Genomic DNA, 25,546 nt, shown 5'->3' on the forward strand with positions numbered 1-25,546 from the left:
ATCATCTTGCCCTGTAACACTATAATATCAAGCACGGCTCATTGGTATTCCCTAGGTCTAGCAAGTGGTTTTGCTGAATATACTTGTCTCTCGCTTAGAGTCATCCATCACAGTTTGCTGCTCTTGGAGATATAATCAGTGACAGGGCACATGCCCGTCCACTGGCTGAGTTGTCGTGGTTGTGATTTAGGACAACTCTGTGAGTGTGCAGGAGATAGGTTGTGGGCCAGAAGATGATGCAGGTAGCGACATTGCATCTGAAGAAGGGTGCTCATTGCTGGCGATCAAGCTTAGCACTAGGAAGAGCCTTTTAAAGAGGAGATGATGGGTGTTGTTCATTCCCATTTCTCAAAACAAACCTAAAGGCCAAAGAAGGACAAAACCAACATGTGGCAGTTTCAGTGCTTGCCCAGGGTTCCTTGAAGAACGTATTTACCACAATACTTCTCAAAAACATTTCCTGTTCCAGTGGGACTCTTCTTCTTAGTATTTTATATGTTACCTGATCCCTGGCTCTCCAGATAAGGTAAAAAGAAGAAGGCATGGCCTTCTTGGCATGCCCAGCACTTGGCATTCATAAAGATACTGTCCCCACTAGAGAAAAAATTGATCAGACCATTTGTCTTTTCCATATGCTTATTGTTGTTAGGACTCCCTTTTGTACTAAAACTGGCACATAGATGCAGAATTGATAACTGTATTGTAAATCTACCACTAAAAGGGCTTAAACATCTAGGCTTTCAAAATCAATCAATCAATCAATCACTAGCCCAGGTATGGGTACAGGAATCCTCTGGAGTGTGAGGAAATATGGATTGATTTTGTGTTGTCTGCTTCAGTCTGTCAGGAATTAGTAGTTCCAGGAATCACAACTTTCCCCTTCACTATCACAGGCATATTTGAAACTTCATGATGGCAAATTTAAACATTAACTATGTCTCTGCTAAATATTTTAGTACACTCATAAAGTCCGAGTGTCTGGTCATGGCCGTTAAGGCACTGCAACAGGAAGCACTTGGGTGTTTAGCACTGCTAGAGGGTACCCAGGTGCAGAACTCAGAACTGAGAGATGTTCTGTGTCTTGATGCAGAAATCTTCCCGGGTTATATTTTAGTAGTAAAGATGTCCTTTCGCAAATATTCCTTTGAAGAAATCAAACCATTCTATTGTTAATATAAATGACAAAACAGATATGGGACTTGCTTATACTTTCAATCTCCACAGTAGCGCATGTTTCAATTAAAAGTAAAATTATTACATTCTTTCGTTTGTGCAATTTTTTGATAGAATAGTACATTTATATGTTAATTTTGTTAAGATCAACTTTATTTATCTACAGGAAGCTATTCCAAGATTGTTGTACATTTTCTTCGCTTCTGAAATGTTATCACATTTAATTGCCTGATCTTATTTGGGTTGCAATCATAGTCATTAATTAGCAGGAAGGTGAGGGACAGCATCATATCTAACTATCTGTTATGGCTGCTTTAATGAGGAAAATACCTGCCATCATTTTAAAGGCATCCTGTATACTTCACAAATACAGCTTGCTGTAGCATTCTCATTTAGACTGTGAACATCAAAGGAAATTGATGTCAGGTGTGAACAGAAGCTGTTGAATATATCTGTTGAGGAAGCTGAGTGGTATGTCTGGATGGGAGAGATGAAGGGCAGCTTAAAACATTAACAAAACTACAGGTAATTAGTGTAAACTTTCAAGGGTAAGGTATGCTTGAGGAATAAAAATGTTGTTTATAGCTATTCCCTGTAGTGCCACTATCGCTAAGGGTCTGTCAATGTTTTCATTTATAAAGCTCTATTTTTATAGGATTGTGCACTAGTAATAAAAAATGTGCTTGGGGCTAGAAGTTGACAATTTAAAGAAAAATAAATTGTTTTTGTTGTTTTGGTGGGTTTTTTTTAAATTATATGAGTATATGAATAATAGAAGTTTATCTGTTTTGAACGGTTGTTTTCCTTTGTATAATTCAGCTGCTGGTTTAAAATCAAATTAATGAAATTTGGTACGCAATTAGTTCTTAGTATGGACTAATCAGTGTTGGAATTCTTGGGGAAAAAATAAAACAAGATTATCTAGTGTTTCACAGGCAAAATTATACCTTTCAAAGGGAATCATAAAGAATTCTATGCATCTGTAGAATATGTTGAATGAATATTTTCGTTCCAAGGAAAGTGTTACAGTACGTTACCTGAAAAACAGGCTTTAAGAAGTGCCAAAACATAAACAAATGTGGTCAGTTATAAAGATGTTGTAAGTTTACTGTGCACTATCAAGCTTGCTGACTGGCCGCTAATGATGTTGTCATATCTCATCTCCATAATTCTCCATAAATAGAATATAGTAGGATCCTTATTGGGCTATTGATATCCTCAGGCTCCTACATGCTTAAGAGAGGCACAAAGTAATGTCATTAAAAAAAAAAAAAGTGCCTTTTGACGCTTACCATGCAATTATAGCTGAATATTGTTTCACTGTAATTTCATATTGGACTCCCTTTACTGTAAGGAACAGTTTTTTTCCTTATCACATTACAATGATCAGAGTAGTGAAATAATGGTTGCACATTTGTGGAAGAGATCCTTTTAAATGGAAATTTAAGGGCCAAATGTGCCATGGGTCACATGAGTGCATGTCTAGAATAGTACTTGCTGTTCATGCAAGTTTTTTCACCTTCCAAGATCTCTGATTGCTTTAGGAGAGAAGTCAAGTGTCACTACCATATTATACAGATGAGGGACCTGAAGGCAAATAAACAGTTGGCTCAAATGCCTCTCAGCAGAGCAATGTTAGCAAGGGACTGGAAGTCAAGCCTCTTGAACACCGTCCTAGTGCTTTACCCACTGTATGAGTATGCCTCTGCTGTCTGTTGAAGTCCTGAAAATACTGGCCCAAACTCTGTCTCAAGAGTTGGTATATACTCCAAAATGAAACCCTTTAAGTTTTACAAATATTTTAAAGATGTCTATCGAATCCCTAAACTACAATCTGGATAAAAATCTGTCTTTTTTTGTTTTTTTTTTAAGGGTGGAACCCATTGTATCATCCATATATGTGTGTATATATATATATGGTGTGTTCCTTATTCCTCAAAGATCATAGTTTCAAACTCACAGTGCATCACCACTGTGGAAGAAGTAGCATCATAGTCACAAGTACTTGCTGCAGCAGCTTTTGATAAGAGATGACTTTTTAACATTAGAAAGTGCATCCATTTTGAATTATGTCCTTCTTAACTGTAAGACCAGGGTTTAACTTTTGTGATGATTACTACTGTTGCCATTTCTGTGGGAATGCATTAGTGCTTTCCTGCTACTCAAGCAGTTCCTGGACCTGCAATCATGAATCCAAGTACGTATGCCCAAAAGGCAGCATCATGGTCATCTAACCCAATCACCTGCATAGCACAGGCTAGAAAATATCCCAAAGACGATTCCTTGTCTTTAGAAAAAAAAGCATCTTTTAGAAACATTCAAACACAAACCACCATTTTATCTGTGTAATTTCATGACTTTTCAGGAGAGAGAGTGAAATTGTCCTTGTCACATTACACCTCATGAGCCCTGACAAGCCTAGAGTCAGTGTAACTAAGATCCCTTCGTTTAACTAGAGGTGCCTCTGTCGGGGAAACTGAGTGGGAATTACCAATCTGGATTCTGATACTAATTTTGTAATAAAGCCAGTCTGTGAATCAAGATCTTCTGACCTTCAGCATGATTGTATATATATTAGGTTTCTTTTTTTCCCTCTCTTTTAAACTCATCACCCACTGCCCTTGTATGAAAGGGCTGAATTATGCCCTTAGATCCCTGACTTCAACTGAATTTCAGTTTAAAATGCTGAGGGAAAATTTGGCACAAAAGATCCCATATATTCACACTTTCTTTTTATGAACACGAAGCTATGTTTGGGTGCAATAAACACCTGTCATCTTAAATAGTAAAGAATGTACTGCATTCTGCTTGTGTGGTGTGGTTTTTTGTTTGGTTTTTTTTTTTTTTTTTTTTTTAGGATAAAAGTGCTTTATCTCTAGTTAAATGCAAAGTCACAGTGAAAGAACTTACATTTCAGAAAAGATGATGTAAGGAGGACTGCAAGTAAATCCAAATAAATAAGTACAAAATATCCTATTTTATGCAAAAAGACACAATACTGCTGTTGTAATTCAGATGACCTTGAAACAGATATGACACAGACATTTTGTTTAATAATGATATGCCTGATATGCCTAATATTAATATGGAGATGACAAAAACTATTTTAGACACTTCCCGATGACTGACAGGTAGTGATATCCTATGAAAATCTTGAGCAGAACTCTTTCACCATTTCAACATTTTTTTTTTTTCCTCTCAGAAGTTAAACAATAGATGAGACCTCCTAATGGCTTTCCATGTGTTCATCACAGCTACCTGCGTGAATTTGCAGTAATTAAGCAATCTGAAACACTGACTGACCCAGAGAGAAAGCTATTCCATACTGGTGGTGTCCTTGAAATGTCTTCATCATCAAGCGGTCTCTTCTCTTCATCTCAGTGAAAGCTAATGTCAGCACTACTGTGTAACAACCCTTTCCCTAAATAGCTATTGAAATCTTATAAGGATGGGGTTTTTTTATTAAAAAAAAAAAGGAGAAAAAAATTAAAAAGAGAAAAATCCCACCAGCAAAGCAGTGTGGGCAGAGAAATGGCCCTGTGAAAATGTTTCTGCTATCAGGAGGGAGGGAAAGGGGGCTTGGTGGGGATAAAAACAGCTTTTTTTTTTTTTTTAAGGTCAAAAATATAATTAGCATTTGAAAGGATGTGAAGATGCACTACCTCAGGGACCACAATGGCCAAATTTGTGCCATTTAATGTCAACAGCCATCGGAGTTGTGATGAAATTAATAGAGCCTTGTGTGATTGATAACATATCATCTCATCTGCCATTCCAGTACAAAAATCCCACAGGTTTAGCAGCAAGGAACAACGTTTAGATCACTTTTGAAAGGAAGCTGTTTGAAAGATGTACTTATGGGCTTTAATTAGCTTCTGAAATCCGTGACAACCTTCCTCACTACCACTACCAAAAAGTAAAAATGTATTGTTTAATTATTAACTGTGTGAGGTGAGTTTAGTGTATCTCTTTAGCAACAGGACATTCTTTGTGGACACTGAAGAGCGAGAGTGATGAGAAAGGCAGACTTTCTACAGTGATTTTTGAAGTGGAAAAACAGTAATTTATGTGAGGCAAAGAAAGGGGGTAGATCACTGACAGTGAGGGAAGTTAAACAATGACTTAAGGACTGAAAGGAAGCTAGGCATTCTGTAAATACCATACACTTTAACTAGGAGTCAGCTTATTTTTCACTTATTGGTAGACTGCACCCATTTTTCTACCCTATTCTGAAAAAGTGTTTAAATATTTTGGACAATATGACTTTCAGAATCACACTGATTAGTTATATTATGAATCAGAAATGAAAATTTTGTTTGAGGACACCAAGTTAGAAGCCTTGTAGGGACCATATGTGTGACTCTGTTGAATTGAAAAGGCAGCTTGGTCATTAATGTAAAGTATTGATTACAAATCTATTTTATGTTTTTATGAAATAAAAATTCTTTTAAATTTCTTTTTTTTTTTTTAATTTTAAGAAACAGGATTCTTACTTGATTTAGAGTCGTATAATGGTACAATTTTTAGGTTTTTTTGTGCCATCAATCCTTTCTTTATAAACTATATATTATGTAAACGAGTGCAATAAGTTTAACAATCTGTCCTGTTCTTTAGTGGATAATATGCTACGTATATATTTCTAGTAACACAGCATTTTTTATCCTACTGAAAACTTTCAATGGTTGGCTGAAAAACAATCTATAAATACTTAGCTGAATATAAGTCAGGGGACAGTGACAATGTTTTCATAAATCTATACATATTTTCACTATTACTTTGTGTCATTAATGTTATAATCTCAGTGAAAAGATGTCCAGTATTTAGAGTTGGGTAAGGTCTAACACATCATCCCAATATCTTATCTTGGTCTGGAGGAGCACCAGACTGCAACTCATCACCACTTCACTGCAGCACTGAGTTAGCAAAGACTTCCACCATAGATCCTAACATATTCCACAACAGTTGCAACAAAACAAGTCTCTCCAATCTGTCAAGAGTAGAGCTAGCCGGGGGAAATCACTGGGGCAAAAGGTGAACTGGTTAACCAAAAATTAAATCTTTGATGAAAATTTAATCAAAACTTAAATGTGTACAAAAAGGGCTATCCATCAAGATCGCAACGCTTTGACTGTAGCAGCCGCCTAATGCATTAAATGAAGTGCTGAATCACTATGCATTGCCCCAGTGATGGTAACCACTCGCCATCTTCAGTGGGGAAAACACGTCAGAGGAAAGGAGCCACAGTTATACTGTCCCCAGATGTCATTTCTCTGCCACTGCCTCTGCCCTCTAAAAAATTGTGCAGAACCAACTGAAAAGTTCTTGAAACCAAATTATTTGCTCTGAAATCAATAGTTCAATGTAGGAGGTCACTAGGCCAGAGCTTCTGTTGGTAAATCTCTATCACTTGAGCATTTGGCAGTAGCACACAGTATCTGACATCTTGCTCCCTGATACATTGCACAGGCAGTAAAGGCATAGGAGAAACAGGTAGAGATGCATAACGCCTAATAAAAGCAACAAAACCTGAGACATGGTTTACTTCACATGATATACATGTATCTTAGCTAAGAAGTATCTTATCATGGCATGTAACACTTCTAATAAATAAATAAATTCATTCAAGAATTTTAAGTGATAGGGAAAAGCTTCCTGAATAGTCTAATGCTGTGATAACTTAATGGGACTATCCATATCCTGGCTGATAAATGCACAGCAATTCCTGTCAAGATACTGGCACTCAGAAAAGCTGATGGATGGAATTATACTTTAAATACCACTTACCTCCGCAGGCTAACTACTGGCAAAAAGGACTGGCCTTAGAAATTGAGTAACAATGACAGCATCATAAAAAATCATGTAATACTAAAACAACAGAGGAAAATATTTTTTGATCATTATTTATGTACTTCACTGGATTGCTGAATGTAGTAAAATGTATTAATTTTCCTTTTATAAAACAGTGAGTCTATAAAATATGATGTGTTGAGGCCATAGAGATTAGAACTATATACATATCCAGTAACACTCATAACTATGACAAGGAGCCCAAACACATAGTTTATACTGCTGTTATAGGTAAAGCAGATAGGAAAGTCTATAATTAAAATTGTCCCAAATTTCCCAGAGAACTTTATTTTAAGCTGGTATGACTATGCTGTTGACTTGTTTTAGCATAAACCACTTGGGCTGAAAAAACTCTTCAAAGGCAGATGTCTTACTTCACACTGCAATATTTTTAAAATTTCAGCTATAATGATTTGGTGACCAGATTATTTACAATATTTTTGCTAAGAAAATCTAGTACTTCCAAGCTTTCAGAGAGGTGCTTGAAATTCAGCCCAGAGGAAAACGGATGAAGGAAGAGAAAAGGGTCAGATTTGTGCCTGTTTGTTACTTTATGACGTAGTTTTCTGAAGACTGTGTTCGTACTGACCAGCCTTTATTCCCTCACAACTCTTAACCGCTGAGGGACTGTGCTTGCGCCTTCTACACAAGTACATATGAATACCCTAATATAAGCCTGCAGCTTGGGGTGAGAGTTCCCCATCAAATTTCTTTCCAAGCAAAATAGTATTTCCTGCAGCAGTGAGCACCAGAATGGATAGCAGGACTTTACTTTCATTGTTAGCAGCAGCTGCATTTGCTCGCAATATTGAAGAATGAACAAGAAATGGGTCAGCGCAGAAGCAGTGAGCGAGCTGCAGCAGGTATTGACTGCACCATACTGAAAGAGTCTAACTAGCCAAAATAAGGTTATCTTACCGAAATGACTAGCTTAGTTCTGGAAATATTGAATGTTTAAATGCTTGACTTTAAGCAAGTATAGTTATTTTAAAGGCATGGTTCATTTTATACATCGTATCACTGTTGTTTGAAAGATTTCTGGCAAAACATTTCCTTAACAGAACACGAAACTTCGTCAAAATCAACATTTTCAAAGAAAGCATAGATTTTGTTGAAATTTTTGGTTAGCTATGAAGGAAGGATTTTTGCCTTATTATTTCAAATTTATTTCAAGATACTACTCATTGAAATGAGGTTCTGGTGGATGTGGAATGACACACCTCCCCTTTTGTTCTCCTCCAGACTATGGTTCTGCTGGCACTTCCATTTTGCCAACCATCTTCCCATTGTCATCTAGTGGAAACCTCACACGCCATAAACTACCACCAGTACAGAAAATACTTGGGGTACTCAGTTTAGAACCACTAGAGAATTGAAGCAGGAAAAATGATTATTATACAGCTCCACTAAGTTTTTGGCTGAGTTATTTATTTCTGAATATGTTAAATTCACCTAGGATATTTTGTTTTGATACTAAGTATCTGCATATTTCAAGCTCTGTAAAAGAATGTATGTATTTATTTCTTATTTTAAATTCATTTTAAAAAGAAAACAGTACTGATTCTGCTCAGTAATTAGATTCTTTGTTGTTTAGTGTAGACACAACACCTAATGGCCACAGAAAAAACTACAGCGAAGGACAAGGCCTGAAGGACCTTAGAAGAAAAAATTAGATCTGGTATTAAAAAAATGGTCTGTAAAATTTCATTATTTGCACCAAAAGGTATATGATAATTGCTACAATAAAACTAACTGTACATTTGTTTCATTAACACCACGAGTTCAAAACAAATGGAGACCCTCTCCTTGGCTTTCTTCATGGAGGCAACATGCCCATTTAGTGTATATCACAATTCTTCAGCCTTCTGTAACCTCACTTCTCCACTGAGCTCAAGCAATGAACCTGTGACCTCTCAAAAGAAAGTAAATATATCATTCCAAGCTATTCTTGTTTCTGTGCCTTCCGGGCTACCTTATTATCTCATTTTATGGTCCTGAAGTTGGGCACAAGTATCCAGGTAGAGCCTTCACTGGGGATATGCACTGTGCAATGTTTACAGTCTGTAACATTCTTGGTTTTCCTTTCTCATGTACTGCATCGAGCAACACTTCAGAATATTTTCATTATCCAAAATGTTAGCTTTAACAAAGTTAAAACTACAGTTTGGATATATTGCTAACACTGAAGCAAGATCATAAAAAGTACTTGGAAATTAGCCCTTACCTGCTTTTACCCTCACTCAAATCATAAGAACCTGACTTGATTTTTTGTTTCTGATTGTGGACTTTTCATTGAAGATTCCTTTTTATTTGATTTCTCATTTATAAGGCTTTTCATGCTTTTGCTATCTGTTTCAAACTGGGGGTGAACTTGACCTTATATGCTTGGATCAGGTAGACCACATGAGATTTCTTCTCCATCCTTGTTTGCCAAATCTGTCATAGCTCAATGGGTGTCATTTTTAGATGTTTTCTCAGCTATATTTCTGTTGAGTCTTTTCATCTGGCTGGAGAAAACAGTGCATATTTAAGGAAGAAGAGAAGAAATCATAATACTCTAGTTTGAGCATAAGCCTCTGTTAATCCTGCTGGGAACTGACTTATATTTCTTTTTTTGTACTTGTTCTATGTATGTGCTGCATTTCTTAGAATTGTATGTGATTCTTTTTCAAGACAAAGTTTTCCTTGAAGCATCTTACCAGTAGAGTGTGATTCAGAAGAGTTGCTTAAATATCTACCTACCTGTGTGCAAGCAAGTATTTTCCCCAAAAGCAATGGGGGAATTCATATGCTGAACAGGAGATGTGTGCTAAGGTTAATTGTTGCAGTAAAGACTATATTTATTAAAAAAAAAAAGACCAAAAACTGGAGAGGTGCACTGATTCTTGGAATTTTTGCAGTGATTGCATGGGAACTACCTTAAAATTAAATCTGTAACATCTCTTGTTGTCTTTTAGAATCAGATTCTGCCCACAGTTTGGAGAGGATCAGTGCAGCTACCAATACAGCAGTCAATAATATCTTCTGTTTGGGGTGCAAGGCAAGACCAACGTATCTCCACTCAATAGCATCAGCCAGAACTGGCCAGATAAAGCAGTCATAAAGGAGTAGACATTTTCACCATTAGCTGATAAGTATATTCAAATTATAGTGCAAGGGATGTCAAGATTTTCTCTGGCAAAAGAGGTCACTGTATCTGCTCAATCTGAAAAATGAATTGTCAAAAGTGAAATTTCAGGAACCTTTTTAAGGGGTGGGTTTTTTTTTTTTTCTTCCCTCTTCTCTCCCTTCTCTCCAGTCACCAAGTTTAGAAAATTGAATTCCTAAATCCTTTACATACTCTCGATAAAGGGAATCAAGTTCAGCCCTGTAAGCTGTATTATCTTAGTGCTCTGCTAGTCAGAAAAGTCAAATTGGTATTGATAATGTCACTCTCTAACTGTTTTACTCTTTATCTGCTTTTTCTTACCCCATCATCGGGGGTGTAAGCAGTGCTAAGCAACAACAGTAGTGAGATGGATAGATGGATGGATAGATGGATGGATGGAAGGAAGAAAGGAAGGAGGAAGGAAGAATGGATGTTGAAATTAATATCAGTGACAATGAATGAGTATTGAAAAATGCACTTGGGTGTGTAACTTGGGCACAGCATAAGTTCTGTATTCATATATAATTAACTCTCCATCAGTTTTGCACTTAATTTTTGATTATGTGGCAGCAAATGAAAGCAGACACATTTTTAATTGTGTTTTTACTTTAATTGGTAAGTTTTGTTACGTCATCAATGAGAGTCATTGCTTCAGATAAGACTTGACACTTATTTGGCAAGAAATAGCCATTGTTAATGCTTCTCTCTTCGCAAACCAAACCTCTGTCCTCATCAAAAATAACATGCCACACTCAGTGAAAGAATGTTTAAAGGAGAAAGTCCTTTCTTGGTATTTTTGTACTATGGAAAACAATTAATTCATCTGTTTTTTGTGGCTCACTTGTCTTTACCTGTGTGCATTTTCCTCTGTCTTCACGTGATGTCATCCTTCTGCTTAGCTAATGACAATAGTTTCAGCACTCTATAACCTACTTTTGAAATAATCATCTTTAGTTTAAATATACAGAATATGTAAAGTAGATACACAGAAATGAAGAAAAGAAATGCATAAAAGGCACAAGAGACTTTATTTACAAAAATATTTTGGATCCGGAATCCTAATATATTTTGCCATTGGAGATTCCAGAGCAATCACAATTTAAATGATGTTGCGTGGAACACTATGGCTTGTACAGTCTTTAAGTAATCACCATGCAAATATTATTGTGGTTCCCACTTATGTTGTCAGGTTTTGGGAAAGGACAGCCTGACACACATTTCATTTTTTCTTATCCAGCAGGTACACATTTATTGGCTGGGCTTGTGCCTGCTTCTGCAAGTCTTGAAACAATTTGCAAATGCACATTTCAACATGCCTGTGTTGAATTCAAATATTTGAGTACTGAGTAACTAAGATGATAGAAAATAATTCCATAAGATCCCTGATAAGAAAAAGGGTTTCAAAGAGATGATTTTGAACCTGTAAGTATAATGAAGGTGCATCAGGCTTTACGTTACATAGTCATCACATATTTGCCAGAGCTTGGTGTGGAGTATAAATAAAGATTGTCATTACCTGGTCACCTCTTAAGAGCTGATCTGCCCAGAAAAAGTTGGATGCTGATTCTGGTATTGCATTCAGATACTTTTCCTGTTAATTTTTTACCTGTGATGAATAAATACACAAAAATACACTCTTAAATACATAGGCAGATATTGGAAAATAAGCCATTGACCTGTTAACACTTTGGCAGGCTTCTCTGTAGGTAAGTAAATAGTTCAAAAAGCATCATTTATCTGATGAATTTCATTTCACTTTTTCCACATCACAAATCGTTTATGAACAAATTGTGAAGTCCCCACATTTATTCATTATTTAAAATCATTCTTATATTTCTGCACTAAAGCATGATTCATTGAATATACTGATAACTTGAAATTTCCATAGTTTTTGTCATGCAGCAGTGGGTCTACTGGTAAGTAGTGTAGCATGGACATTCAATCATCAGAAGCAGTGTTTCGTATTGCACATTCCAATTAAAAAAAAATCCTAAAATCCAAAATCCCTGTTACCAGGTTTTTGAATTGTGTAATTTCAAGATCAGTTTTAACAAATATCTGTCATTTAAGTTTATAATTTGATTTTTTTTTTTCTGTTTGTGTGTTAGTGAAACTAACCCCTATCCAAGGACAGTTTGAGATCTTAAAATTGGCGAAATTCATCAAATAAATGATTCTGTATAAACAATTATCTTAGCTGTGGAAAGTCTGAAGAACAAAAAGATGACATTAAGCCCTATATAATAACCCTGTTAATATCAACATGCAGATTCCTGGCACTTCAGTGGCAGTTGGATCAGGGCCAAGAATTCTTGCACAAAATGGTGCAACTATAATTAATATGCATTCATTTATAAACTAATAAGGAAGAAATAGTCTTAAAAACAGATTTTGTGCTCTATGCCTATTATCTAGCCTTTGTGCTGTTTCAGTGGTAACATGAATGGAAATATCTATCTCAGAGTAAACTTGAAGTTGGAAAAATGAAAAACCACTTTCTTACTTGTTTATGTTTTCAAGAGCTTTATTACTGTTTATAGAAACACATCAGATTCTGAGCCAACATTTAAAGATTCAAAACACACACATAAAATACACACAGAAAGATACATATGCACATATATGCACACAGACACACATATGCAACCCTACAGAGTAAACAGGAAATAAAAGTAGTTGTGAAGTCTGTAAGTTCACAGGCATTCACTGTTTTTGTATTTCTGAGCTTGTCTGTAATCCTGATAATTAGCCTCCTGGTATTGGTTCTGCTGAAGTGCCTGCAGTGCATTAGAAATGTCAAAATGAATCATGGTAGGAAACACTATAGAAGATCTACAACAGGTATGGGGGGGAGGAATATTAAAAAGCAACAACCTCTCCTACCTCATTCTCTGATTGCTTGAAAAAAAAATTAAGTAAAAACCCAAATACAACTTGATAATTACAGATGAAAAGCAAAGAACAAAAGAAATAAAATTGTGGTAGGAATTGGAATTGAAAAAAACAAATGCTCTTAAGCTATTCTTTTTTTTTTTTTTTTTAATAAAGCAGAAGAAAGAAACCTTGCCCAGGTTGAAATAAAATATTAATACACTAAATGCTGATAATTTTTTTTCTACTGGTCACGTTTAGCTAGGCAGAAATTTAAAAATTCTGCTGGCATGTTTGTTGGGAATAAAAAAGCCTGTAGGTCAAGTCTTTCTGAGAGAATGCCAAATGTCTTTGTGTCCAGTTATTTATGGTTTCAGATAATTGTACAGAAAATATCAAATTTGCATAGTGTGATTATTGCTGATTATTTATCTAGCAGTCAAAATGTTTCAGTGGTTCCTAGGATGACAGATTGACAAGTACTTAAAACTCATTCATTTTATGAAATTTGCATGTAATTAGGCAATAATGAAGGGGATGTTTGTGGACAGCGGATTATACTACAATATGCTGGAAGCGATTCAAATGCTTGACAAAGTGTTAACATTATCTTCAGTTTCAACTAAGTCTTGAATGTTTGGCTCAAAAAATCAGTGGAAAAATGAAATGGGTTATGGAAAGTTACTAAGTGTATTGCTAGAATGAGGTATATATTTTTTACTCCTCTCTTTGTCTATTCCTACTTACTTATGCACTGCTGATGAATTGTACTTTAGATATTTAACTCATATCACATTCGGTGCAGCTCATCTGTAATAGTTTTGCTGCCACTGCTGTGGTCATTATCACAGCAAAATCCTATGAAGAATGGCTTTCTTTGGTTTCTTGGCATCCGTATGGGATCTGAATTTTAAAGCTCCTGCTTTGAGATTCATAAAAAACAATGTGATTTTGAAGAACTGATTTATCACACAAGATATAATTTGTTTCTTAACCAGTTGTTTTCGCACAAATAGAATATTTGACTTTGTGGTACATACTTTAAGTGGAGGTAACCTTCACTAGTATTTTGTGGTGGCTGACAGCTGCAAACGACTCCTACCTGTACAAAGGCACAAAATTAGTTCAAAGGTCTTGGCAGTCACATTTTATGTAATATAATGTTGATTCTTGTTTCAATCAGCTTGAGCCTGTATATCCCCGGTTTTAGAGGATTTCATGTATATGTATCAAATGCACTTCTACATTTGACTCCATAGTCAGTGCTCACCTTTTTAATACATACTAGTGTGCAAGGACCTATGTAATGAAATGTACTTTATAATCGGTTGTTTTCAAATATTTCTCTCTCATTTTTGGTGTATATTCTCTACCTTAATTTAATATTCTCCCAAAGTAACAGTAAAGGTGCCATACAACTTTTGTAGAAGGAAGTAGGTGTCTACATATGGGATCTACAAAGTAAGCATGCTGATCAAGGAATTGCCTAGGCTGGTCAGTAGAAGAGGTATGCACTTAAAAAATCCACTTATGCTGTTTTGGGGAATATAAGATCAATGTCTCTGTTACAGGGTGATGCACACTGCTAGTTCCATAATCTGGAGCCCTGCCTGAAAAAAGCTAATGCTTTTTAAAAGTTAATGCTTTTTTCACCAAATGATTTGATGACTGTGCTGCCTCTGCTCCTTTTTGCTCAGAGTAGTGGTTTTAAGTTCCCACTCAGGAGTCTGAGCATGTCAGATCAGTGCTCATGGATTTGCTCTCCCAATCTCTCCTACTGGATTTGTTCCAGTTTTCATGGAATAACCAAATTCTAAAAAAAGAAGAATTCAATCTCTCTCGTTTGCTTATTAAGTCACTCACATGAAGAGAAGAGACATGTTCAGTCCCCACCTACATGAATACTCTAGTTACTGTGTTATAGCATCACTCTCTTTCTGTTTGGTCCAGGGAATACTTAAATATCTTTAAAACGGCTGTGACAGAAGAGACTGAGGCAATATTAACTGCCACAGAACATTTCATAACTTCCTAATGAGGGGACACCCCTGAGAGGCAGAGGGTCAGAAGAACTGAACTCATGAGGAAGAGCTGAATGAGAGTCAGATTTCAGTCACCTTAAAAGCCAGGGAACTATACCTATATGAATGCCTAAAGTTACTCTAAAGCATCTAAGTCCTGACTAAAAATTTTTGTGGATTTAACCTCTAATGTTTGGGGCTGACATGGTAGGCTTGTCCCACAGAGTCCCTTCATGATTCCTAGTAACCTCCGGATGGGTGAACTTCCAGCCTATTCAGCCCTGCCCCTCTGAAACAATGGTAGCTGTCATATGCAGTTATGGACCTGCTAAGGTGAACTGTATCTCCAGAGTCCATGTGACATCACCTCCTGGGAAGTTTGTTTGCATTATGGTGGCAGCTGACAAATATTCAGACTCCAACATCTCGGTGCAGATCCAAATCTGATCAATGAAAGGTATGACTCCTGATTATAAACAATTCAGGCCATCCTATGGAAGATAAAATGGATACTATATGACAGGTTAATTGAAAGTCATGTGTGTTATGTGAGATTAAAAACCACCCCATCTTCCCTAGCATGTGTGTATGTATGGTTTGTGCACCCCTTTCATCTGCAACATGAGTATGTCCGCTTTTCTGTCACTGATCCCCAGAATTCCCATAGCAGAATTCTTATTAAGAAGTTTATTCTGCACATATCTAATACAAGATCTTTCACCCTTCTTGCCAAAGCAAATGGTTTAAACATTTGTTCAGAAGCAGGAAAAAATCTCTGTACTCACTGATGACTACACATTGAGTTTTATCAAAAATTTTGGGAGCATTTTTCAGAAACAATTTCACATTAAGGAGGCAGAAATGTCAGGAGAAGGAGGGGGAGAACATTCAAGCCCCTGATGGGCCTTTCTCAATGAGTTTTCTGCATAGTATTCTCAAAAGCTTTATGTAACCTGAATTAATTACTAAATCTATCCCCTTCATTATCTAATTAACTCATTCCACTGATTTTTTTTCCCTGTCTTTAAAAAGCTGTTCAATTACTAACGTTTCAGCATCTGCTTCTGTATTCTGATGCAAGGCAGAAGGATCTGATAGTTCTTTTAACTCATTCAGACATGTGAAATTTCAGAACCTTCACATTCTCCCCCAGCATATAGTTAGCTACCCATCTGGTTGACTTTTTGATGGAAGGGTTTTCTAGTGTCAGAAAAGCCATATGAGAAAAAGGAGAGGAGTAGGTGGAGCACAACGGGACCATAAGCCACATTCCTAGGCACAAGGAAAACAAGGTCACCCTTTATGCTTTATGGTTTCAGACAGGGAGACAGAGGAAAAAGAAGAGAAGACGGCAATTGTAGGGTATACAAGGTGGCAGTTGGAAAGGTGACAGAGAAAAGAATGAAAAGAAATGTTCATTCTTTCATTCATTCATAGGAGAAGATGACAGTACAAGGAAAAGAAAAGTCTTTGTGGTTCCTGGGGGCTTCTCTAGACTCAGGGGTTCTTTCTTTGAAAACTAAGCTGTATCCAAATTGTTGGTTTGCACCCTTTTTTAAAGGTCTTTTATGCATACAGAGTGGTTTTGGAGCTGTGAAAGGATTACCTATCTTTGAACTATTGAGTTCAATAGTAAAGAATACTGGATTATTCCTTGTATTGTATTCATTTCTTTCCCACTGTTCTATGTGTTAGCTATCATTTGGATTTCTGAAATAAAAAAAGGACTTCAAAATAATTTAAAGGGCTCTGAGTAGAAATACAGCTCTCAGTTGAAGTTTCTTCTTTGTGAGCTGTCGATTTTAACTGAGCTACAGCTGGTGTTTACTGTTTTGGGAGATATTTGATGGGCAGTGGTACTGATTAGTTAGCTGTCTTCACACTGGATTATTTTTGGTTTTTAAAAGGAATAGACAGAATGTGCATGGGACTTTGTTAGCCCTCAGATTATCTCTCTATCCCAGCTGAAACCAAGACAACATTTTTTATGCTCTAGAACTGGCCAAAGTTCCCCAGTTATCAGTCTCCTTGCCATACTTTTTGAGTGACCTGTTTTTTCCTGGGTGAGACCTAACCTGTTGATGATTTGAAAAGCCCTTACATCCTCACAAATTCTGCCCTTGCCTGACCATCAGCCTCAGGCACTTCCCGCTGCTCCAACAGCAAAGAATTCAAAGTGGTGGTGCTCAAAGAAACTGGAAGGGTTCCCCCCCATCCCTCTTTCCTTTAAGGAACAAATATTATTCTCAAAAGAAGGAAAGAAACAAGGACGGCCAGGAAGAGAATGAAATTAATGTAGCATTTCAGGATACAGTTCTCTATTCCCTTCTGTGAGCAAGAAAGGAGAGCTCTTCCGATCATTTTCCCTCCTCCCTGAAAAATGAGATGCATGAAGGGTCCGTAGAAAGAGACATTGAGTCCCTGCAGCAGTTTATGCCTCACCAGCTCCAGAGACATGGATGGGGAAAAAAAATCCTTAGGAACCTGAAAAAGAGCAGAGGTAAAGCTGTAATAGCACAAATAATTGCTGAGTGGGAAACCTGCTAGGTGGGGAAGAAAGAGACCATGTACAGCATGAGTTAAATATCAGGTTAATAAATTGTAGAATATGTGGCAAGACTAATTTTTGTATACACTGAAGAAAAAAACTCTCTTTTTTTCATTTGGATCTCATGACCCTTGAACCTTTAGTGTTTGCTAGGAGTCTTGTCAGAAACCCTTGACAGCACTGCAAGCCAGCCGGTGGCTGCTCTGTCATTCAGTGTATGTTGGATACCAGCCTCATCACCTGTTCTGCTGCAGCTGGGGCTCTCAAATGTGACCCCAAATGGCACCTGACTGGTCACCTTTACTAATACAACTACAGCAATGTTAATTTTCATGCTTCCTTACAATCACAACATGGCTGTGGTATCAAAATATTACTAATGGCAACCGTTTCTGCTTAGATTGTATCTGTGCCCAATGTGCTTTTCTAAGACAAAAAGAGTGTCTCTGCTTTTTAACATCCCATTGCAATGTTTCTTTCAGATTTCATACACTATTTGGGCAGATCAGCTGGTCTCCAGGACTGTGTAGAAAAAAAAAAGACTGAAAGGCTTGACAGCCACAATTATAACAGTATGTTGTGAGTCATAGAATTGCTGAGTTCTGGGAAACTGGAAAGTATCTACTTGCGGATACTGCCCAGAGAAGAGCATAACACAGGGTTTCGTTCTCCCCTTCAAACCATGTATGGCCAGGATGAGGCTAGTTGTGACTCCCTGATTCTGTGCCACTGGCACCCAGAGCAGGCAAAATAACCCTTTGCCTTCTCCATCTTGATGTAAGATCTCTTTGGATACAACTCTGTTAACGGATTGAAAGTGGTTCTGAGTTTCTAGACCTGTTTGCATTTCTCAACCAAATTCCATCTTGATATTGGTTTTAAGCCCAATCCCCCTCCACATACTACATGGAAAGGGAGTCTGGTCATGCAAGTTAAATACAAGCATGCTTTGAGCAGTTTAAATCAGTTTAAATGCAACCTAAGATAACAGGTATGCATCGGTAACAATCCAATATAATTGAGGTAGCTCTGCCTCATCTATTCCTAGCATCAAGCTTGTTTCCTACAAAGCTTACCCCTTACACTTGGACAGGAGAATAGCTGTTCCTAGAGTTGTTTCTTCCACCTCTACACCCTTTATGAATCAAGGCAATGATGGAAAGGGACCTGACACAGAAGCAAAAGTATAGTATCTGATATTTTTTGAGACAATAAGGAGCACCAGATTCCTTAGTTCACGGATAATGTTTGCACAGGAAGCTGTTCAGCATGAGCAATAACATCAAAACGTGGTCCAAGTAGTGAAAGCAGGTGTGGTCCATGTAGTGAGAGTGACCACAGGGTCATATCTTTTTAGTTACGTTTGTGGCAGTGGTCCTCCAACACTGATGAAGTCCTTGCAGGGCAGCAAAGCTTAGGTGATGCAGAACAGAACTCTTCAGAGCATTGTAAAAAGAGCAGAGGTTTCTCTATATGATGTGTGATATTTTACCCACAAGCAATGAGGTATGGACTCCTTGTTCCCCATGCAGGGTCTTCCTTTGTTTATCAACAGAGGCTTAGGGAACAAGATCAAGGAGAAAACTCTGCCCATGTGAGTATGAGAACCCTAACAGCTATGTTTTGTAGCATCTGGACCCTTTTCCAGGACTTGTTAGGGAGCTATAATAATCTTTCATTTATAACAACCTGGATAATAGTGGCCATGGTCTAAAAGGCTGGGGAACAATACCTCAATCACAGAAGTATCTATTGTTTGAAGAAAAGAATGGTGTTGGAGTGTTCCTTTCAAATCCCAGGCAGCATTTGAACACATCATTCGCACTCAAGCACTGTAAGTAGTGTAGAAAGAAAAAGGACTGTGCCACAATTATAACCACATGCTCTGAGTCATGCAGTTGCCGAGTTCTGGGAAATTATAAGGCACCCAGTTCTGGGCATTGACCAGACAAGATGACAGTGTCAAGAAAGCCCCCATTGATCACGGGGGCAGAACAAGAGAAAACAGCTGTAACAACTCAGAAAAAAGGCTTGACAGCTCAATGAAGATCTCTGCGCAGTGCTCAGTAGCAGTCGAGAAAATAAGCAAAATGTTGGGATTTAGAAACAGCTAAGAGTTGTAGAAGGGGATAGAATACTGCAGAGCATGAGGTACAGGGAGAAACTTCCCTTTTAGGCATGTTATACCTGCATTTTTCAGAGGCTTCTACATCTTTCTGTGAAGCTGACACAAGGAGATACAGAGAGGTGATAAATGATTAGATGGACCACGGATCTGATCCAGTCAGGCAATTCCTCTGTCAGTTGACTGGAATCATAAAGGTAGCCTATGGCACAACCGGGTATTAAACCTTTATCTCAAGAGCCCTTGTTCAGTTCCTTTAACCACAAGACCATCCTTCATCTCCAATTTCCTGTTTCCGTTTCATCTGAAAATATCAAAGGAACATAATTTCTCCTAATATTGTAGCATTCCAGTCTTGACCAAAACCAGGAATTGAGCAGCAGGTGAATAAAAATTAAGCTGACATTTTCAAACTTCAAACAAAGATCTGTGTGAGGCAAGGAATGGTTCTCTTAATTTAATCCAAATTGGTTCACTCGGCTCTGGTGATAATCTGATCCATACCACAGCAAGCTTGCAGTCAGAAGAACAAAATAGTGTTTGAATTATGCTGAACCCACAAAACACTGTCTGTCCATGACCATACACTCAGTAGTGCAGGATGGGAGTAGGGGAAGTGGGAGGGAGGGATGGGGAGGTGAGTAAGACTCAAAAGTAGTTGGTCTGGTGCTTAACAGCAGTTGAGGGAAAAAAATAAAAAGGAAAAAAAAAGGAAAAGCAAACAAAACTGAGGCATGTTTAAATGGAGGTATTGAACCTAAGTCAGAGGAAGTATCCTAGCGCTATGTAACAAGCTAGTGAGACCACATTTGGAAAACCATGTGCTGCTCTAGCCCTCTTATATTAAAGGCATATTATACAAATGGATTAACTGTATTGAAGGCTAATAAAGTGCCTATAAAGAAACTAGAGACACAGAAGTCACTGGGGGGTTAAAAGTAGCATATAAGTTATTGAGAAAAGAACCTGCTCAAAGACACACAGAACATCTGAAAATAAAAATGTGGATGTTCCAGTGGCGAGTGGGCTATTCATAAATGCACAAACAGAAAATACAACTTAGGGAAATGAAAAGGAACCTTGGAGAATTGCCTATACTATGGTCAAATTTTGAAATTCTTATTATATTTTTATTCTTTGTTTATTTGGGTTCCCAGTGACTTCAGCAGCATTTATTTGAATACGAACTGAGAACCGCGTGACGATCAGGCATTTGAGATCTGTGTGCCCAGACAGGAGTCACTGTGCACAGGGCTTTTCCCTTCCTCTATGAATATTTAGCTACATTCACCACTCCATTTCCCCCCAGTTGTGAGGCACTGCAGTTGGCTGATTTACGTAAAAAATATCTCTCCTTCTCCTTAATTCTCAGCACGCAATGGGACTGCATTTCGCACACCACTCCCTGGTGATCTGCGCTCCTTTTGCTTCTCATCAGCTCTTTGGGAACTTTTTGCATTTGGTTCTTGCATGGGGTGTGGGTGGTGCACAGAAAAACATTCTTTCAATCTTCCCTACACACATCTGTGTAAGGCCTGTAAATTCAGTCTTTCGTAGCCTCTTTAAAATAAAACACAAAAAACCCTAAAGATATCTCCCACTAAGCACTGTCAAGTTGCTGAATCGGTATTAATGTGCATCATTCTAGTTTTCCCAACCATTCATGTAGAAGAATGAAAATGATGGTAATACAAGGTAATCATTCTGCTATCAATGTACTAACTAATGCTTTGTAAAAAGTGAAAAATTAGTGAAAGTTAGTCCCTCCATTTTGCAAGGAAACATCTTTTAACTCTTTACATTTGCTAAAACATATTTTAACGTCTGTAAATTGATATAATCGCCATAGGAAGGTTGCTGTAGTGTTGTTATTTTTAACACAAGAAGCTACTTCAAGCCTCTAGTCAAAACTATATTGATCCCTTTTCCTACGAACCAAATGCTTTATTCATCTGTTCCAAGTTATTTTTTTCTAACCATTTGTCATTTACGTAACACTGAGTAACCAGTCTTGGGAATGTCCTAAACTACAGAAAGCCTCTATAATAATTTCTGACACAGGGGATTTCATGGAGAAATCCTTATATTCATCAGCTGCAGATTCATTGCACTTTCTGTTTGGCTAACCATTTCCTAGTGGAACACTGATATTTTATTTGGCTGGCAACAGCTTCTAGCACAGGAGAACAGTTGTATTCTTGAAACTGGCTATTGGAAAGAATTTCCTTGCTTATTTTTCCTCTGTGTGTGTGTGTGTATGCGCACGCATGTGTGTAAATGTGTGCACGTACATGTATGCAGGTATTTTAATTAAATATGTTGGTGTAAGTTCTATTTGACATATCTGTGATAGTTAAACAAAAAAAAAATCTGCCTTGGTGTACTATGAGCATGCTTCCTCTGTGTATTTAAGCCATTTCATTTAGAATGCTTTTTTTTTCTGTCTTTTTGTGTATAAAGAGGTGCACTTTCAGTCAGATATGATTCTTGATTAATACATATGTTGTTCCTGTATTACTTGTTTCTTCCCATATTCTCCAGAAAGATTTCTATGTATAAATTGTTCTGTATATGGAAAAAAAATCCATGTAAGTTGTCATGAAGTACTTTTTCTACTGTCCTAAAATATGAGCTCTAGTAAAGCAATAACAAGTTGTCCACCTAAGAGAGAAATAAAATGTCACCTAGCATTTTATTTTTGTTTCTACCTTTGTCCTTTTGTGTTTCTAATTATCTTCCCATCCATACAGTGTTTCTCAGCAGGAAGAAGTAAGGGGGGAAAACTTTAAATAAGACTCCAGAAACAAGCCTTTCCAAAAATGAAAATAACATTTTATTAACCTGGGATTTTCAAGATTCATGAAAAGGAAGTGTATTACAAAACCCATCTGAAGTTGAAGGTTACTAGTGGATTCCTCCGTGGAGTCAGGTTGTCTCTGTCCCTTCAGCAAATCTGGGCATCCTCAGGTTTATCCTTCCTGTACAGGATGGCGCAATAGGGATTTTGAAACCAGTCATTCACTTTGAGATTCTACTGTGTTTCATTTGCATCCTGAAGTTTCTCAGCAATTTTAGCACTTGCTCCCTTCTGTTAACACATTTCAGGTCTCAAATCCCTTCTTTTCTCCTTGCTCTTCTCTTGATTTCTATTTCTTAAAGGTTTTGTTGGTAAGATTCCTTAGAAAGAGAGCACATAGTTTTGAGAAATTACTTCTTCTTCATCCAACCATAAGTATTAGAGGGATTCTGTCTCTCTCATAGTTTATGAAATATTTAATGAGACATGATAGTGGGAGTTTTTCAATCCATGATATATGGCATTACATATGTGGATATATATTTGCTTCCTTTCTCTTGTTCCTTTGTCTCTGCTTCTTTTTGCCGTTTGGCTGCAAGTTGAACCCAGTTCCATTGTACTAGTCTCTCCCATAGGAGTAAAATTCACTCAGTGAATATCTTTTTCCATCCACTTAAAATGTTCAGTTTCTGCAGTTATCTGTTTTGTTAAATATAAACACCAGAACAGTCTGGTCAGCCAGCATAAAAGGGTATGGAGACACAGTAAAAATTGAATTCAATGGTTTTGATGAAAGCAAATTTTTGCACAGAACTTAACCTGCTATGAGGAAAATTCTTACGTTCGGTGCTTCAAAAACTTTACGAAAGAAGGGGCAAAATGCTGCTAATATTTCCTAGAAACACTGGGAAAAGAGGGCTAAAAAAGTTTAACATAGAAATGGATGAGGCAGATCTCCGAACAGATGGGTGCCAGTGCCTAACTACACAATTTCCCTTTTCCCTTGCTGGTATCGGGCAGACAGATAAATTGATAAAAAATGATGCATGAAAGGGGAATGTTTCCTGGAATCCTCAGGTATTTTTTGAGAGTGTGTGTTTGTGTGCGTGTGTGTCTCTTCCTCTGGAGGGTCTCTTTTCCCACTCCAATTTAAAGAAAACATCAGTGATTATCCAAACTGGAGTATGTCCCCTGCCAGTTCAGTCCAATCCTAATCCCAGTCTATCTGACAGAACATTTCACTAGAAGAGTTTAATTTTCAGGACCATTTTCCCTCAGTGGGAGCTGCCTTCTATCCAAACATTATAAATGAACCTTCTTTTGAGTCCCTAGGAAATGCACTGTATCATTCACCTCCTGTCAGATTAGCTCTCGTTACTTGATATCTCCTGTGCAAAGTACAGAGGGGATTTCACCAGTTATAAACTCTCTTTATCTTCAGGTGCTTTGGACAAACTTCAGATTTCCCCTGGATCTTCATCTTTAACTTTTTCAAATTGTTTTACAGTTAACTTTTCAGCTTCATACCTGATTTTTCCTCCTAGCTTAGTTACTTTTGGACACTTTTCTTTATAGTTAGAGAAAGTTAACTAAGTAGGGCCACTAGACTTTATTTTTCATAGTGTGATACATTTAATATATCTCTCAAAATCATTTTTGTCATCTGAAAATATATATACCAAAGTTCCTGGGCCATCGTTTATTCACTGGGAGATTAAAAACTGTATTATATCAGACTACACCTACTTTCCACTTTTTCTTTTAAAAGATAGGCACCTATCAGATAGAAGAAAGAGCAAACTACATCTCATTGCTTATACAATGTGGTCCTAACTCAGCCTTCACTAGTGGGGCTTCATCTCACCATTTTCAGCTTGATTTTTTTATTTCTGAGTTTCCCGAGACATTTTACATTCCTACACACATCCTTCTGCTGCATAAAATTAATGGTGTGGCAGAAGGAAGATTTAAAGAGGAAGGGAAAAGTTTTGTCTCCTGATTCTTTGAACCTGGAGGTACTTAGAATGCTTGGTATATCTCAATATTTACATAAAAATGAAAGAAGGAGGAAGTCTCGGAAAAATAAATGTGTTGTTGAGCAATGTTTTACTTCTGTGCTAGAGCAGAAATTCTCAGGCTGGATGTTACATAGAGATGGCAGGAGGCATCTCCATATTCACTGCAGTCTGGGTAGTTTCTTCTTTCACTCTCCACCACTTCTCTCTCACTGTCATTATCCCTTCTGAGTTCCTTTTTTTCCCTCCCTTATACACATGCTTTGCTCTAAAAAGCTTAGAGGTTATAGCGAGGCATTTGCTTGGACCTACTCTTGGATGTCCAGTGAACTAGGCATTATTATAGGAAGCTTTCCTGAAATGGAGTAGTGAAAGAAAAGAGAGAGAAGGCAAACTGCCTGATACTACATAGTGCCTGCACCTTACTATCCAGCCTTGCTAACAGTTTTCAAACATCCTTTCAGATAAGACCAGGTGACTTGTCACTGCCCAGTGCCGTATTATTTCCTTCCACAAAGAATTGTAGGATGTAGCCCAAGACACTTGAGCATTGGGATTATGACAAGAAATTGATAGTATTCCAGAAGAAGAATGATGAAAATCCCTGTGCTGGGATTAAAAAGGAAAAAAAAAAAAAAAAAGTAAGCTGTATAGGAATAAAACGAGGAAAATATCTGCAGTGCAGATTTAATACATGCAAAACAAAATAGTTTCACTTAGCATCTGTTTATGGTCCTTCCTGTTGATATTATAAAATTATACTGCTTGAAAACACAAGGAGTTATTCTAGCAGCCTAGATTCACTGATGCTCTGCGCATTTGCTGAGCACAGCTCAGCTGCGTAGGCCCCCATAGGCAGCAGTTGTAGTACCTGAGACCAGTAACAGCTCAGAGCAGCTGTGGGGGCTCTCTCCTGTCTGCCAGCTGCCTGGACCATCAGCAGAAAGCAAACAGGCTGCAGTAGGAATGCTCCAGCTGTGCACTCCTTTGGTCTCCTGCCC

The sequence above is a fragment of the Calonectris borealis genome, chromosome 1 (genome assembly GCF_964195595.1).
Source record: "Calonectris borealis chromosome 1, bCalBor7.hap1.2, whole genome shotgun sequence".
In the NCBI taxonomy this organism is placed as follows: domain Eukaryota; kingdom Metazoa; phylum Chordata; class Aves; order Procellariiformes; family Procellariidae; genus Calonectris; species Calonectris borealis.